General features: G+C 36.1%; 1 protein-coding gene across 1 annotated transcript in view; it reads left to right on the top strand.

Moving 5' to 3' along the window:
* The window catches only part of tsnare1 (T-SNARE Domain Containing 1), a 90,306-nt gene extending 85,984 nt beyond the window's left edge, over positions 1–4,322 (top strand). The window contains exon 12 of the mRNA XM_079470125.1: positions 3,551–4,322. The gene's annotated coding sequence lies outside the window, so the exon portion shown is untranslated. The remainder of the gene's footprint in view (positions 1–3,550) is intronic.
* The last annotated feature ends 13,450 nt before the right edge of the window (positions 4,323–17,772 follow it).

Here is a 17,772-nt window from a genome sequence, read left to right as displayed (position 1 = left end):
TTTTTCCTTTTCTTTTTGGCAGAATGTCATTTGTATTTTTTGTTTTTGATATTACAGGAATTCATATGATACATTTAGTCACATATCTGGCTGTTTTTGAAACAATATTGTGAATCACGGCGTGTGACAGTGAAAATTGTGAAAACAAACATTTTTGTTACATTAAATATTGTTCATTTAAGTAATTCGTTTTGTACATGAAATTGGGCTAAAAAACTTATAGACCACAATAAAAGTAGTCCAACCCGGGTCCAGAACAGATTCCTGTTTAATTCTTTTTACACTACACAAACATTTAACAAAATAAAACTAGCTGAATCAAAATGTTAAACTAATATTTAACTATATATGTAAGATATATAATAATAATAAATGTAATTTTCTGGTGTTTACATCTTGCAAAGTGGTCAATAGTGAAACATTTCACACAGACGAAAATGTAAATCTATCTTTCGCTGTATTAAACTACAGGTACAAGTTCAGCAAGTTAAATGAGTTCTCTTTTGCATCAAATCACATGAACTCTCTTGTGCTTAAAGTTAAGGTTTTTCTAAAAAAAACAATTATATGTCATTTTAGTTGGCAGTTCACATTGTTTCCGCATCCCACTTTTAATGAATAGCCTTTTATTATCTGCCTCTCAATTCTTTTTAGTCCCTTTCATTGGCCATGCTTACTTAATATCTCTGTCCTCGCATCCTTTTGGTTGTTCTGCCTTTGTGTGCAGTTCTGTATGTGTGCACATAAGTGGATGCGAAGCAGCCCGCCATGGGTCAGAAGATTATAGCAGGTGAGAAACACATCAAAAGGCTGCAGAGCCCTTTACTTTTATTTCATTGGGCGGCTCTGACCCCTCCATGTGTCAGCACTGCACTCAGATCAGCCTCGCAGAGGAAGACAGACACAGACAGGTCATTTGAGATCAAACTTACTGTTCAGAGCCTGGTGATGTGGCTGGGAAGTATTAGGCACAGCAGGTGAAATAAGCACGTCTGGAAGAAAAAACTGTTAGAATCGTGTGTAAAATATGATGCTTTGAAGGATGTGGGGTGTAAATTAAAGGAATGGTGCAGAGAGTGTAAAAGGAATAAAGTGTTTAGCAGTGGTAGGCAAGAGAAAGGGGTGCATGAGAGCAAAGGCTACCGGATCTCTCCAGGTTACGTAAATGCTGATTCATTTGTTTCGGTCAGTTGAGTGGTTCGCATTTTTATTACATAAACAAATGCATACAGTAAATAAATGTACACTAAACTTTTTTGTAGATCTTTCAACAAAAACATGAAAAGTATATACAGAGCAGATTTATTTTATTGCTTTTTCCATTTTTTATCAAATATAATTTAAACATATATTGTGCCTGTTTCCTAAATGAGTGAAATATATTTTTTAAATGACTTTTACAAGATAATAAAGATAAAGCAGCCAATAAGATCCCAGAATAAACAGGAATTCCTTCCATCTTTTTTAAAAACCATTTCAGGTTGAGACCTAAAGATTTTGTCTGATAAAATGCCAAAAGTACAAACGGTGGCAACATGAAAAATGCTGAAATTTATGATTTAATTGATTTTGGATTTTGTAGTAACAACAGTTATACATTTTTTAAGTTGTTATTTTCGTCCACATTTGTTTATAACACAGTTTTTGTATGCATCTTTTGAATATCATTGTTCAATATTGACCATCATTTTGGTTTTCAGGGGATGTGAGATTCGCTATTCATTCTAGTCATCATACTCATCATACTCTGCCCTCACCATTCAAAACACTTTTCACAGCCCATGATACTAAGCAGCTTTCAATGACAGGGATAATGGCTTCCTGACTCTCATTTACTTAAAAGTTTCTTGTTTGTGCAGTGAATAAGGATAATTTTAGATGAAAGTGATGAGCTATGGCCTTTTATGGATTCTCTGGTTTTGTGATTAATGAAGCACTTCTGTTCCAGACTTAGGCCAGCACTTAATTAAAACTTTAACTCCGACTACCAACCATAAATTACCTCCCCAAACCTCAGGACAATTCCAGAATAAAGTGTAAAACTTGCTTCCAGATTTGATGTTGTTGGTGTGGACATCTGGAGAATGGGACCAGTGTTTATTTGTTTGTTCCACTAACTGAAGTAGCCGCAAGGTTTGGCAATGTTATGTGAAATGTTTTCTTTTCAGTGGTTTACAAAGACATTGGTGAAGCTGACTCGTAAACAAAACTGTGTCCCAACTCAACCCATCCAGTGCTAATAACTCAATTACTTTGAAATTCAATTCAAATTTCATGTAGATAGCGCTTTTCACAATGTGCATTGTTCCAAAGCAGCTTTACAGGAGAAAATAAGAAAAACTGAAAAAACTGAAAAAAGGTAAAACACAGCACAGTGCATGGCGAACAAGCAAGATCATTCTAGTAAATAATATCTAATAAATATAGTCTCTCGGTGGTTTATTTTGCATATTAGGCTGGGGCTGAAAGATGAGTCTTTAATTAGATTTATATTGGGAGAGTGTGTTTGATACTCGAATAGTATTGGGAAGGCTATCCCAGAGTTTTGGTGCTACGTATGAGAAAGCTCGACCCCCTTTGGTGGATTTAGTTATTCTAGGTGTTATCAAAAGTCTGGAGTTTTGAGATCTTACAGAGCAAGACGGGTTGTAGTGTGATAGAAGCTCTGTTATGTAGCTAGAAGCTTAAACGTTAGTCAATACGATACTTAGCCAGTGTAGCCAGTAGCCAGTGAAGGGTTGATAACATTGTGGTTATGTGATCGTATTTTCTGGACCTGGTTAGAACTCTGGCAGCTGCGTTCTGAATTAACTGTAGTTTGTTTATTGATGATGCGGGACAACCACTAAGTAGTGCATTACAGTACTCATGAGGTCACATGATAGAATAATAATAATGCGTTGTTAAAATCTCGATTCTAATTGGAAAATGTTCCAATTTGTAGATACATTTTCTACTAAAGGTCCAGTGAACGCATTTTGCGGCATCTAGTGGTGAGTTTGCAAATTGCAACCAACAATTTGCACTCACCCCTTTCAAAGCACTATGGTGGCTGACATAGGGTTAAGATACTCTCACGTTTTCTTTTCCGTATTTACAAAACATGCTCTATAGAGCAGCGTGTCCATTTAGAGATAAACTAGAAAAAACATGGTGAATTCCATGCAAGGGGACCCGCGGTGTATGAAGATAGAAATAGCTCATTCTTAAGTAATAAAAACATAATGCTTCATTATATAAGGTCTTTATACACCTCTGAAGACATAGTTATGTAAATTATATTGCATTTCTCTCAATAGATCCTCCAAGAAAATACACATTGGACCTCTTAATACCTATAGAGGTTAAGTAATTGGCTCTTTAATATTACTCCTAACTACTATTTTATTTCACAAATCACAAAACCTAATGCATGAATTTATTTAAAAAATGTGACTCTCTTGCCAGTTTGTAGTCTTGTTTGGACAAAGGTTGGGTGGCATATCTATCTCCCTCATGATGGTGTTAAAAAGCTTTGTGACTTCTGACCTTTTCTGCTATTCTCTTTCAGAGATCTGTGTTCCCACCCACTGTGATCTCTTTCCAGCTTCCCGTAGAAAAGGGAGTCCACACTAAGAGGTGTCCACCTGCACTCTCCTCCTGTCTTCTCTTCACTCTGAAATTTTCACTTCTGTTTGACCGGGTGCTTTATCTGTGTATGCATGTATGGAAATGCGTGCGTGCGTGTGTGAACGTTGGGTAGAAGAGTCTATTTTTATCAGTGCTTTGTACTGTAATGTGCAATGAATTTCTCCTTACCTCTTCAAAGTGGGCTCTAAATCAAAGAACAAACTCCAAATAGACTTGATGTTGCTTTGGGCTTTTATGTCAACATTAAAACCAGTTTCCTTCATTTTGGCTAGTTTGCATATCAGCTCATGTCGATCTTTTGCAACTTATTCACATTGTGCTCAAAATACATGTATTTTTCTAGGGCGCAAATTATCTGTGACAAAACGATGTAATGCCGCCATACTCGTTTCTGGAAAATCCTTAGAATACAGTTTGTTATAGAAAACATAAAGGTTTGACTTTTATTATTAATATTGTGACCTGCTGTATTTGTTTACCAAATATGAGCTGATATTGAATGCAGCAGGAAGCCCAATGTTGTTAAAAAAACTTCTGCTGGGAAAAATTTGCATAACCATAAAAGCATAAATATAAAGGCTTATTCTATCGTCTTGTATTGATTGTACTGCTCTAATTGTCCTTCTTATAGTTTAGCTTGCTTTTTTTTAATTGTTTCTGTGCTGACTTTAATTAAACAATATGTAAAGATCAATGTCTCCAATTATTTCTCTCACACACCCACACGTACCTGATATTTCCATCATAACAGAGACTCCAACTCTGTTGGTTATAAACTGAGCAAATTATCTTTTCTCTCACCCCTGATCCTAAATCTAACCCTTAGACATTGTTTAATGTGTATTTGAGTTGCAGGAACAGTTAAACACAATGGAGCAAATGTCATGGGTTTCCACATTGTGAGCTCAGTTGATCCTAAATTAGCTGAAACTAAAACATAGAGAGAGAGAGGAGAGTTATAGGACGTTATAGGACGATATGTTTTGTAACCTATTGACCCTGTAATAAATGCACAGCAAAACATGATGCGGCCAATCCACAACTTCAAGAGTCCTCACAACTTAGTTTTTTGACATTTTACAATATTGGCTAGGACATATTTGAGAACTTGGCCCTAAGTGAAGAGGCAAACATGTACAGTAGACACACACGTTCTCAAACTCTCATACCAGATCAGCAGATTCTAGTTCTGGGAACTGACATCCAAATTATAGAAATAATAGCTTTGTACCGGCTCAGTCGTGCAGCCTGTTAATCAACATGAGACAGGAACTTTGTGTCACACTATTTCATTCAGAGACGGGCAACAAGCCTTCTACGTTTTCCCCTCAGAGTGATTATCTTCACTGTCAGATGATGGCTGTGGAGAGGAGAGAAAGTGAACACAGAATTTGAATAAGGTATACCCATTGCTTCTTCTGTCATAGCAATTTTGCCTGCTACATCAAGGCTTGCTGCTACAGAATTTAAATGTTCGCTGTATTTCTGGATCTTTATGAATCGCTGTAGAAACTGCTTAGGCATGTGCATTTATAAATGTGTAGTTTTAGCTTTGCTTCTGGGTTGAAAAGAAGAGGGGAATTACAATATGCTATTCATTTCTTTGCCATTTTTACTAAAGGAATAAACAGGAATAAAATAAATATTACATGCAATTGGTTTTATATAATTGAATGCATTGCCGAATTAGTTTAGCTATGTGATATACATAACCATGTGCATTATCTTAGACCAGAGATCCTCAAACGTTCTCATTGTGAGGCCCCCTTTTTTGTAGAGTCAATTGATTTGCGGCCCACCAAATGCAGACTTATTATCTTAAATTTTAACTTAGGAACATCATTTTTGGTTGGTGGTTTTGTTTTAGGGTGTTTGATTACATACAATTTGATACATTTCAGTTTTTTCATAAAATGCCACAAAATCTGTGCCACCCCCCGGATCCATCTTGGGGGCTCCCCAGTTTGAGAACCACAATGTAAGATTATGACTTCTGTCGAACACCTTTGTGATATCATATTGTTCAGCAGGGTGGTGCAAATGGACAAAGTTCATCGTCATCAGTTTCCTCAATGATTCATTGTAGCATGAACAGGAAACGCAACCGTTTTTGAAGTAAAGATCCACCTGTATTCATGTTAGAGGTAGGTAATGTCACTACATGTTTTGACATATTGTTTAGATATTAAACGTCAAAATATGGTCAAGTCTTCTTGGATAAATGTAAAAATTTTTATAACCAGTTCTCATTTGATAAAATACTAAAGTTTGCGCTAAATGATACCACCTGTCTTTTTTTAAGTGTGCCAGGGTTTGGTCGGCACATGAAGTTTAAAATGAGTAATTCTGTCTGAACATGTAGTTTACGTTGGGGTTGGCTGGCACAAGTGCAAAATGTTTTTGGATTTGGAAAATGTGATGTGATATTGGATAAATCTGCCTTATACCTTCAAACATATGTTTTCTTTTGCACCTAGATGAGATATTTTTATGTTTTGTCCCCTAGAGATTGAACAAAACAAGAAAAAAAACATTCCACCACCCACAGGATCCCCCTACGTACTAAACATATGTCCATGTTTGTCTTTGTGTTAAAAGAGGCTAATTTCTTTAGATCATGTTTATCTTGTCCACAAATCCCAGCGGACACGCTTGTAGAATTATAGATGTTAACAGGCTATTTTCAAATTTTGTTAAACTTGTCTTTGTTTGGGTGCATAGGCTGTCTGGCAGAAACAGTATATCATCAGCTTTTCTTGGCTGTCCCATTTGCAACTCTGTTAGTAGGGATAAATCTCTGAGTTATTGCTCCTTGAGGCAGCATGAATCAGGCTATAGAGAGAATTAAAGTCTTTCTTATGGCTTGAGCTCTGGGAACATATTGTCGTGTTTGTGATCACTATAGATACCAAGTATTTGGGGATCAACTCTTTCTAGACACAAAATTGCAAGTCACATCAGTAAACAAGGAGAAAACGCATATTAAGAAATAAGCTACAGCGGATTTGCCAACTCTGGCAAAATATTTATTTGTATTGTGTTATAATTGGAAAAAGTAAACTTACAGTGAATGCATACAAATTATTGCTGTTGTTTTATCAGGTTTATCATTATAAAGAAAGTGTTTTGGACGTTGGACAGGACTTGGACGTTTTCTTTAAATTATCTTCATTTGGGATACAAAGTTATTTTATATAAATATTAATTAATCTTTTTATTTCAATTGTTTTTAGTTTAATATTAATTAAATAATGAATCAGCACATAATTCACATATTTCATTGGACTACCGGTACACCTTTTTTATTTTGATCGATGCATCTTTTAGAAATGATAATGCAGTGTATGATTATTTTTTGTCTATTGAAAATTTATTTTTCGCAATAATAATCACATTAATGAATCCAATCCAATTAATAATTGAAATAATAATTCAAAAAATATAAATAATATTATTATTAATGTTTATTATTTAGCACATAATTCACATATTTCATTGGACTTTTTTCCTTTGATCAGTGGGCATTTTAGAATGGATTATGCTTTTTATGATTTTGTCAGTTAAAAAATTATTATTAATAATAATAATATTATTATAGACTGTATGCCTTTACAATGCTTTGCTTTAAAGTGTCTACATTTGAGACCCTTAGTGATTTTTATATTAAATATAAATTAATATTTTGTATTTAAATTTTAAGATATTAGCACATATATTTAAGAAACATATTTCATTTGACTAACACTTGTTTATTTTGATTGACAGACCTTTGAGAAATGATAATGCAGTGTATGATAATTCTTTTGTCAAGTCAAGTCAGCTTTATTTATATAGAGCTTTTTACAATTTTCATTGTTACAAAGCAGCTGTTCAAGAAAACATTGACTATAAGTAAAACATAAAAGGTTATGCAAGTCAAAACACAGGTCAAATATCAGACACACAATAAATTCCTATATGCGGTGTTCATTAAATTAGACTATAAAATCTCTTCAAAGCAAATTCTAATAGCCATAGCCACATGAATGAGAAACATTTGTCACAGGCTTTCTTTAAAGGTTCCCATCGTGATCACTTTCGCGCACATAAAGGTAGACAGCCCTGTCAATAACGGAAGTGCTTTGTCAACTGGTGACGCAACAGAAAAATTTGCTATTGACAGGTACAGGTTGGAATGAAAAAGGAGCGGAGGTGTGCTTGTTATCAGGGATTTCTAAAATGCCTCTTGCCTGCATTGATGGCACAAAAGGACTGTCTGCGTGGAGTCAGCGAGGGTGTTTATGCGTTAGACAGTGCGCTTTGCCATCGAGGCTTTGACAGGTTGCCTCATATCACTGACTTATAGATAAATGTCTTCCAACACTTCATACGTTCTCTATTACCGGGCTGCTCACCCACCGCTGCGTTTTAAAGAGCAGCGAAATGTCAGTAATTCCAATCCATGAGCACTGATATATAAGCTCCATGTCATGATTGTTTGTCATGGGATTGTTTTGGAACGCATGTTGGAGATTTTGACATTGTATTAATTGTAATTCTCTTCATATGCTGGGTTTCATTCCTATTAAAAACCAGGGACAAAAGTTAATTGTACGCTGAGGTCATGATTACTTAAAGTTATAGTTAAGCCAAAATTGTGAGACTCTTTATGTGGAACACAAAGAAGATATTTTGAGAAATGTTTCATTGGGTTCGTATCCGTACAATGGAAGTCAACCAATGTTGTGGTGGCACCCATGTCTTGAAATACCTTCTTTTGTGTTCTGCCGAATAAGTAAAGTCATAAAGGTCTGGAATGACTTGAGTAAATCATGAAAGAATTTTCATTTTGGGGTAAACTTTCCCTTAAAGGATATGGAGATTTTGTTCTTATTGTTGTAAAGGGTTTTAATAAGTAAATTGTCACAAAAAAACCTTTGCAAATATAGCGTCAAATGCAGAGAAAATAGCGTAGAAATGCAGGGGAATTCATGTTAAGGGTGAAATTCCAACTACCAGTTAAACTAAATAAATCTTATACAGGGGCAGCTGATACGTTCACACCTGGCAACTTTGTATACTTTAAAAGTTTTTGGCAGACATCATAAGAAACTTTGATGAGTCTTAAAATAGATCTCTCACTGAAGAGGTGCGTTTATAATCACATCTTGAGTATGTCAGTAGCAAATAAAGTATTGTGCAGTTGGACAGCTAGCAATCGAGAGTACATAGCGTATCATTATATTGACATGGGATGACAACTTTGGCGTCGCACTGAAATATCTCTGTCAAAATTAGACGCACTCGGTCAATTTGATAAACTTCCTCTTGTTGTCTCTGTACCACTTATGGTTCAAGTCTGTGAGACCGGAAATAAATCACAGAAATGTGTTTCTGTGCAACATGAGGGTGGCTTATACCAAACTGTAGAGAGTGCTTTGAATCATCCAATGATGACAGTTATAACAGACCATCGACATATAGACGTCAATTAATGTCAAGTCCAAATTTGCTGTCTGGTTTTACGTGTGGTTATCAACTCGGTCATCATGCGCCTTTGAGAACGTTTTTCCTTTTCACCGTTTCATGTTCAATAGCATTTTAATAAATGTGATTTAAATTGAACATGACAGAAACATACGTTTTTATACATCTGTGATACATAGTATCTCAGGTGAAGCTGTTCGAGGCTGCACATTTAAAGGTGCAGTCAGAAAACAGAAGGGCTGGCGTTGCCTTGACCTCTCATGCATAATGGATCTATCCGTGCATGTTCTCAGAAAGGAAAGCTGTCAGGCCCAGTTAGACCCTGCTGGAGGAAGATTGCACCCACGTTCCACCAAGCGTAAGTTTCTGTCTGGCCCATGCATTAACACTTCTGTTTTGATCTTTGGCCTGGTTTGCAGGATCTAACAAGTTGTCTTATGTTTAAAAGACACTGCTCAACAATTCACAATGACTTTCTTGGCTGCATCTTGTACAGAGGTGTGTAAATATGAGCTTTTATGTTTTAAAATGTTTTTTTTCTATGTTTTAGAAAGTCCCCTGGTTTCGCTGTTCGGAAAATACATCTTGGTCTAATAAGTGCTTTGTGTCTAGATAGACATCGGTGCTCTGGCTATTTAAGAGCATAACCACATTTCATATAAATGTGCTTTTAAAGAAATAGTTCAACACATTTTCATGTCATTATAAAACCGGATGTTTTTCTTATAGAAGGCGTGAATGTGGCCCCGGACACACTAACATAACAGCTTGACCACATTACGCTTGTACGACCTAGATTTTGCTATGAGGGCAGAATGTACCAGTTCAGCACCTGTCGACCACTCATCACCTTTTTCTTTGTGCCGGCCCTTACTCCAAAATGCTTCCATGTTGTTAGATTAGATGTAGGATGTCAGTCATTTTCCTTTTTTCCCATTCGGCGCAGGTTCCCTTGTGCTGAAAACCGAGGGAAGAATGTGGCGCTCTCAGCCTGGAATTTTAAAACATTAAAATGACATTCTGTCAGTGTTCGGCACGTGAGAGACAGCATGAAGACTGTTCTGTCACCGTATGCAGTCAAGCGCATATTCATGAAATGGAATTATTCTCTTACAATAGCTTCTGAGCCTGCGTCCTATTGCTGGACTTTAAATCTCCCAGCCGACTGGCAGCCTTTGTTTTAAATCAGCAAGCGTTCTGTTCAGTATCTGTGTGTGTGATTGCAAAGACCTTTTCACATGTGAGTGTTGTTATAGAAATAAACAGGGAATGAAGACGCATCTTAAAGGGATAGTTCACCTAAAATAAAAATGTCGTCATCATGTATTGGATTCAATTGGATTGGATTCAATTTATTGTCATTACACACATACCAATGTACAGTATGCAGACTAGTTTGATGTCCTTATAATGTCAGTCAATGGGGTCCAATGTTGTCCAATATCTTCTTTTGTGTTCTGTAGAAGAAAAAAAGTCTTCGGAATCTCATGAGGGCGTGTAAACGATGAAAGAATTTTCATTTTTAGGTGACCTATCCCTTTAACTATTGTCTTGCTTACTGTGCACTCTTAGAAGAAAAGGACTATTATAGAATGCCAATTAACTTTTATAAAGTATCTTCAATTCTAAAGAAACTGATAGTTGACCCATGTTTGGGTAAAAGTTGGACAATCCCAACTGTTGGTTTATATTAACCTGAAAATTACTATATTTTAGCCACGCATGGGTTAAAACAACCAAAAAAATATGATCACCCACTGATGTTTCTATGGATCTCAAAATTGTGTCAGATTTATTAGTTTGCTCTTCTTGTGTATATTACGTTCTGATTTATTTAAAAATAGCACAAAAAGGTCACATGAATCAGAGCATCTGCCAAACTATCATTGACAATAACTCAAAGAATAAACCACATCACTAGCTCTCAAGAAACAGACTCTTTTATTTTTGACTGGCTATGACTTCCGTGTGATAAATGTACAATAGGGCAAATTATAAAGATAAAAAGAGACGTATGCATTGTGCACTTCGAGGGGGTGCAATCATTCAGACCCAGGCAATTTCTCTCGAAACGTTTTATCTGTAATTGCACTAGGATGTTTTCGCCCAAAAGATTGTTGTTTTGTAAGATTCAATGCTTGTGTTTTGTCTGTGCTTGTGTTGAAGGATATCTAGCAGTTGAAGATGAGCTTTTTTTGTCTTTCTTTGCTTTTTCTGCTATGATAACCGAATTGAGTGATGATCTCACAAACATACAGAGCGGTGGTGTGTTCATTACTGGATGAGTAACAAGGCAACCTGAATTGGGCTGATCTCCGAAAACATCCTTCTCTGTAAAAGGCAGAGATATAAAAGCTTTTTACAGCATGTGGCTTTGAAAGATGATCAAAGAAGCAAAGCTAAACTCGAGGCTGGAGATATGGAACCAAACATCAATTTGTGTCTGATAATGTCCAATTTTCAAGAGGTCAGGGTAGTTGGCCCTTTTTAGCTTCAAAACCAAGACTAATGAAGACGGTGGCGGTATTCACAAACATATCACATACCGTGATCCTTTGCCCTTATTACGCAATTAAAAAATCAAGAGAATCCGCTTATTAGAGTCGCTTTATTATACACATACCAGTCAGTTCCTTATCAGTACCAAAAATGCACTCTTTCAATTTCTCTTTGATCATCTTTTGTTTTCTTTTCAGATACCCAACCGTCTATTGGATCATACTGAACATATTAAAAAGAACAGATAGAGTGGCCACACCCACATAAGGATGAATTGAAACCAAATACTTCGACTCAGCATGAATGCATTTATGGGTCAGAGCTCATTATTTTTAAGATTCATATATATAACAGGTGGATGGATGACAAATGTCTGCAGTTAGCGTTTTGATTATTGATGGCTATACCGCATTCTTGTCGCTCAGTGCACCTCGTGGCCATTAGCTGATGGTAGTCTCAGGCTGACCACTCAATTACAAGCTCTTTCTCTTGTGATGAGAAGCGGGGGGCATTCACTTCTGCACACGGCCCTCATCGGAGCAGGCTATTACCCGGCTTAATTACAAGACAGCCAGGCATAAGTCAACAGCCAGTGGGAATAACCGAGTCTGTCCGGCGATATACAGTGACCCTCACGCCACTGAAAAATATAGCCATCTATTTTAATAGAGCTTTACATCAATTCGGCCACGCACGCATGCAGGCGAGCTGAAAAATAATACCATAAACCATTAACATTAGACACCTCATCTAGTGATCAATTGGAATAATTTAGTTGAATACCCACAATTCTCTTTGCAGGAATGGGACATTTTCAGTCTTCGCCGGCCCCAGTGAAACCAGGTAATACATGTTCATGTAAAAAACTATTTAAAACGTATCAAATATATAACAATCCTTAGTAGAGTGGGGTCCAAAATTATTTGGCCACTAGCATAATTCAGTCATTCATTACAAATGATGTTGTCAGCATAACCATTTGAATGAAAAGTGAATTCAAACATTTATTTAAATTTGTTATTTTCTAGGGATTTAAATTGTATTTTTCTCCGGTAACCTAGAAAGTGGAGAATTGTGTATGGTATTCCTTAATCACCTTTTTTTTTGGAGGTAAAACATATTTTTAATCTTTAGTCTAATTTATCGTCTATCTTTTTTATTCCCAAGTTTACATTAGATTTTGAATCCCAGACTGTCAATGTGCTATTGCACCGCGCTGTATATTAAATAAATAAAACGCTTGACAACTAATGAAGGTATGTCATTACAAGCTAACATCACTAAAGTTAATTGAAATATTTTCGAACGCACATGAAATGTAAAGCACAAGAAATTAGTTTATCTTTTCGTAAAACACGGGGGAAATTAATTCTCGTAAACTGAATCACGTCTTAATCAAACCGTATAATTCACTCAATTAGAAGTTTTAACGCCATTGTTTCGAAATATGTTTTGAAATAACATCATAAAAAATGCTGAGCCTCGCATAACAAGAGCATAAAGCATCAGAGCACGCACCTGTCTTTGATCATCAGTTTGTTTTTGTCTTAACCTTAACTACATTTCTATCAAATCTAAAGAGAAAAGTTACTGGAGATGATACATCAGTGAACATCTTGTGGGACAATGTGATTCCAGGCTACAGCTCAATGACAGCAAACAAATGATACAAGTATTTCTGATTGAAATGTTTATTATTGTCAATTTCTAATAATGCACATACATTTTCATGGACACTTAAGTCCATTATGTAAATATGCCAGATTTAGCCATACAGGCTAGTCCATAAGTAGAAAATTCAAATAAAAAAATGAGTACAAAAACGTGCGAGTTCCCACAACTGTAGTAATATTAGTCATCTTGCCCTTTTTGTGAAAGACGGTTTATAATTCAACTTTCGGGTTTTGGTGCTAGGTTTAGGGGATATAATCTGCAGTTTGTACGGTGTAAAAATCATTATTTCCATTGAAAGTCACCATGAAACATGGAAACCGCCTGTGTGTGTGCACGCACGCACACGCTCTCACACTAAATGAGTGAAGTTGTTTCATTTAGATGAGTTACATTACAAAAACCAAAACAGCAGCTGCAATGCGTCTGACCAATTTATTATTCGTGTGTTATTCAATTACAACACAAAGGCACTGTCTTTGCATTCTCATCATAACAAATTACCCCCAAACAAATAATAAGTGCTGTGAATAAATGTCTTGTCATACTTCATTATGACACAACATGCCAGGAATGAGTTCTGAAATACCAAGAGTTCGGCTCGATTTGTGCACCCGGAGTTTGTGTGTTCATGGCCATGCAAAGCTACATACTTTTCTGAGTAACTCATTGAAATTTCTCATGATTTCACCTGCTGTTCTTACCCGCTTGCACATATTTTAAATTATGTGGCAATTTCAGTTCTGAAAATCTGTTCTGTGAAAGAAAGATACTGTCAAGTGCATATACATGTATTTCTTGTAAAGACAGAGCACTTTTGTCTTTCTACTATTCTGAAGGTCAAACTTCACTGCAACTTCAGAATGAAAATCAAGTAACATTGTTTTTGAAAATTAGGTAATCAATACAATGAAATATATTAGTAACTAAATTCAGAGCTTTAGACAAAAGTTCTGTGTTTAGCATTCTGAACCAAACTATAGACATCCACGCCGAGCAGGAACTACTTCTGAACGTCTTTGTCTTTATGAAAGCTATTTGGAGTCATCATGAGGAGGCATTTCATATTCGTATTAAGCAGAACTCCATGACATCATTTGTCATGAATATTCCTACAGGGCACAGGGTGATGATTTTTGCAAAACATTTCTATTATGAATGAGCAGCGTGATTTTCCCTTCTTTAATTACATTGCAGCATAGACCTTATTGCCAAACTAGAGGACAGAGTTATTAAAACAGCCTGTTATGCGACCGCATGTAATTAACAGCAAAAAAACTAGCTTTTTAAATGTGAACACACCATATGAACAATTAATGTTCTAATCAACCTTTCTGAAACATTTGGAATAGCCCCTCTGTATGCATAATGAACATGAAATGGAAGGAGGAGCTTGGTGCGGCACCCTGAAAGAGCTTGATTCTTCATGGTTTGGAGTAAATAATATTGTTATATTATTGTCTTATCAAATGGATGAGTCTTCCCTTTTATCATTAACACTAACTAACGTTGTTTGTCTAAACACTTTGACTCTTCACACTTTCAAGGTCTCTTTGAACATCTTAACCAAACAAGCCCACCGAAAGCAGATTATTGAACAGCTACACTTGCTATCACTGCAGGACTGATGGGGTTTTTATGAACTATGAAGCAAACAGGAAAATCCTGTAGTTAAACAGTCAGCACATGATAACACTATAAGCTCTACTGTATTAATTTACACAGTAATAACTATTGATCCAATGTGTGGCTTTATGTAATTTAGATGGAACCCGATACAGCCTACATAATCAATGTTAGTTTGTGTCCTTTGGAGGACAAACACGTCGTTTCTAATTTATTAAAATTCCCTCATTATGAATCTATTCCCTGTGGGTGAATTTGATATCTATGGAATGCACTTTGTGTTTAAGGTGAAAAGAAATGACACAGTTAATAGTGCGATGCACAGTTCGGGCATGGAATTTGCAGTTAAAGTCAATTAAATAAATAGCTGCTGGATTGCTAAGAGATCTGGCAACCCTCAATTTTGCTGTTGTATTGGGTTTAGCGCTGATATAAACCTTAATATGTACATATATCGTGTCATCCAGTGTGTGAAAACCAGGCTAAAGTCTCAATCTAATTATGTTAACAAGCACCAAATTTTATATTCACCATTGATTTCACTACCATTATAACTTTTTACATGACTTTTCAAGATATCAATATTAAAGAGGTCAAGGTTATAACATGTTTTTAACAGTTTGGATGATGAGATAAAAATGACTTTAGCTGAATTTTCATATACTGTATACCCACAAAATAAGTAAATGCTGATTCTTAACAGCACATATGTGACCCTGGATGACAAAACCATTCTTAAGTAGCACAGGAACGTTTTTTGAAAAAGCCAGAAATACATTGCATGGGTAACAATTATCGATGTTTCTTTTATGCCAAAAATCATCGGGTCATTAAGTAAAGATCATGTTTTCATGTTCATGTTTTTTTTTTATATATCTACCATAAATATATAAAAACTTTTATGAGTGGACACCCTGCTACGCATCCTCAGATTCAAGAGCTTTAAACTGTTGTATCTCATCCAGATATTGTCCGATCCTGACAACCCATACATTAATAGAAAGCTTAAATATTCAGCTTTCAAAATATCAACAAATCTAAATTTCAAAACTATTGACTTATAAGACCAGGGTCACATATTGTTTAATTATGATTTTTTATGCAAAGAGAATTACAAATGACCGTATTCTGCAGGCAGCCCAGTAAACACAGCAATGGTGTCATAAGTGCTTTCAAAATGGATGTGGATTGAAGAGACAAATACAGATAATTTATCTAACATTTAATTATAATTATAATAAATGTCTTAATGGGCATACTGTACAGCATCAGACAGAACCAAAAGAGCTGCAACTTTCTCAGTGCAGTTCCTGCTTTTATACCTTTGAATGCAAATTGCTTCTTTAGCCGGACTATAGCTGCATCTGTGCTAGAGGTAAAAGTAAGGGGAGGAAAATAAAATAAGATCTAAAAAGATCAATAAATGTTTCATCAGATTTAAAGGATGGCATTACGCTGAGCTTTATGGAGGCTCCGACGCTGTTTCAGGGTGGTCGAGTCCTTGGGAATTTAAAGAAAAGTTTATAGCGTTGTAAACATGCTACCATTCTCTTTTCCATTTCGTCCACATAAAGCGCAGACAGATCTGTAAATCTGCAATGCATGGAGGAGGTAGGCGCCGATTCCGAAAGTCAGCTCTATCTCTCTTTCCCATCCGCCGGCGTTTCTCTTGCACTCCATTGTCCTTCAAACTATTATTCTAATAGGGCCCGTTTATTCTCTGATGTTTGAGATGTGGTACAATCGTCGTAAAGTAAACACAATGCACGCACATTATCTCGATGTTGTGTTTATATTGCTTCTGATCTGTGATAAAAGAACACAGCTGTCGCAGCGTGCGAAAACAATACAAACGATCTCTTGCCCTTACTCGCTGCGGGGTGAGATTTTAACAAACATCTACAACCAGATTGCCGCATCTGTGTTTGTTGATAATATTAGGTAAATGTTACAGTGGAGGTCTGCGTTAAGTACTCTTCACTTCTGATTTAACTTAACTTTGATAACAGTCATTATCACAGAGCTTTTGGCAGTGTTGAAACTCTGAAACAATGGCAAAAATCTGTTTAAATTCAAGAAAAATATGATTCTAGATGAATAAGGCTGCAAGCGGACAACAGTGGGCCACATTTACATTTATGCATTTGGCAGATGCTTTTATCCAAAGTGACTACAGTGCATTCAAGTTTTACAATTTTATTGGACCCATGACCTTTGTGCAGCTATTCAAAGACTGTCTGATGCCATTTTAAATTGACAAGCGTTACCCAATTTAGGCAATCTGCTTGGCTGGCTAGCTGCCAGAGGCGTGTCCGGATGGGTTCCAGGATCCATGGTGACGAGGCTTCTTTTCCATCCTCTAAAAAACAAGATTTTGTGCAATAGTTTGGCCATGCTGAGGCAGACAGCAAGTAAACAAGATGCAGAGATCTTAGAAATCCTGCTGAATTGGAACGGGACATTCTTTACGAAATTAAACATATCCCCTGGCTTTTCCTTGTAACTGTAAATAACTAATTTAATTACTTTTGGCTAAGCTTTCAGCTACCAATAAGCGCAAAGAACTCCTTGCTTAGTTTAGCTATGTTAAATCGAATCCACAGAATGCTGCTGTAAAATGAATGCAAAACTCACCTATGATAGTATGGCTATATTTATATTCTGACTGAATTACTAAAACATGCAAATTAAGTAATATGTCAATATATTATAATTGTCAGTAATAGTAGTAAAACTCCTTTAAAAAGCTCCTTAAATAGCATTTGAGATGTGTTGTTGAGGTGTTTGGTTTGCATCCGTATATTCAATTCAAACATTTAAATGGACACCTCTAGGCCTCCCCAAGGGATCAGACTGCATACACTCTCATGTGACAAAGCA

The sequence above is a fragment of the Barbatula barbatula genome (genome assembly GCF_947034865.1).
Source record: "Barbatula barbatula genome assembly, chromosome: 12".
Lineage (NCBI taxonomy): Eukaryota > Metazoa > Chordata > Actinopteri > Cypriniformes > Nemacheilidae > Barbatula > Barbatula barbatula.
The sequence above is the reverse complement of the archived record's forward strand: the minus strand, read 5'-3'. Positions and strand labels throughout refer to the sequence as shown.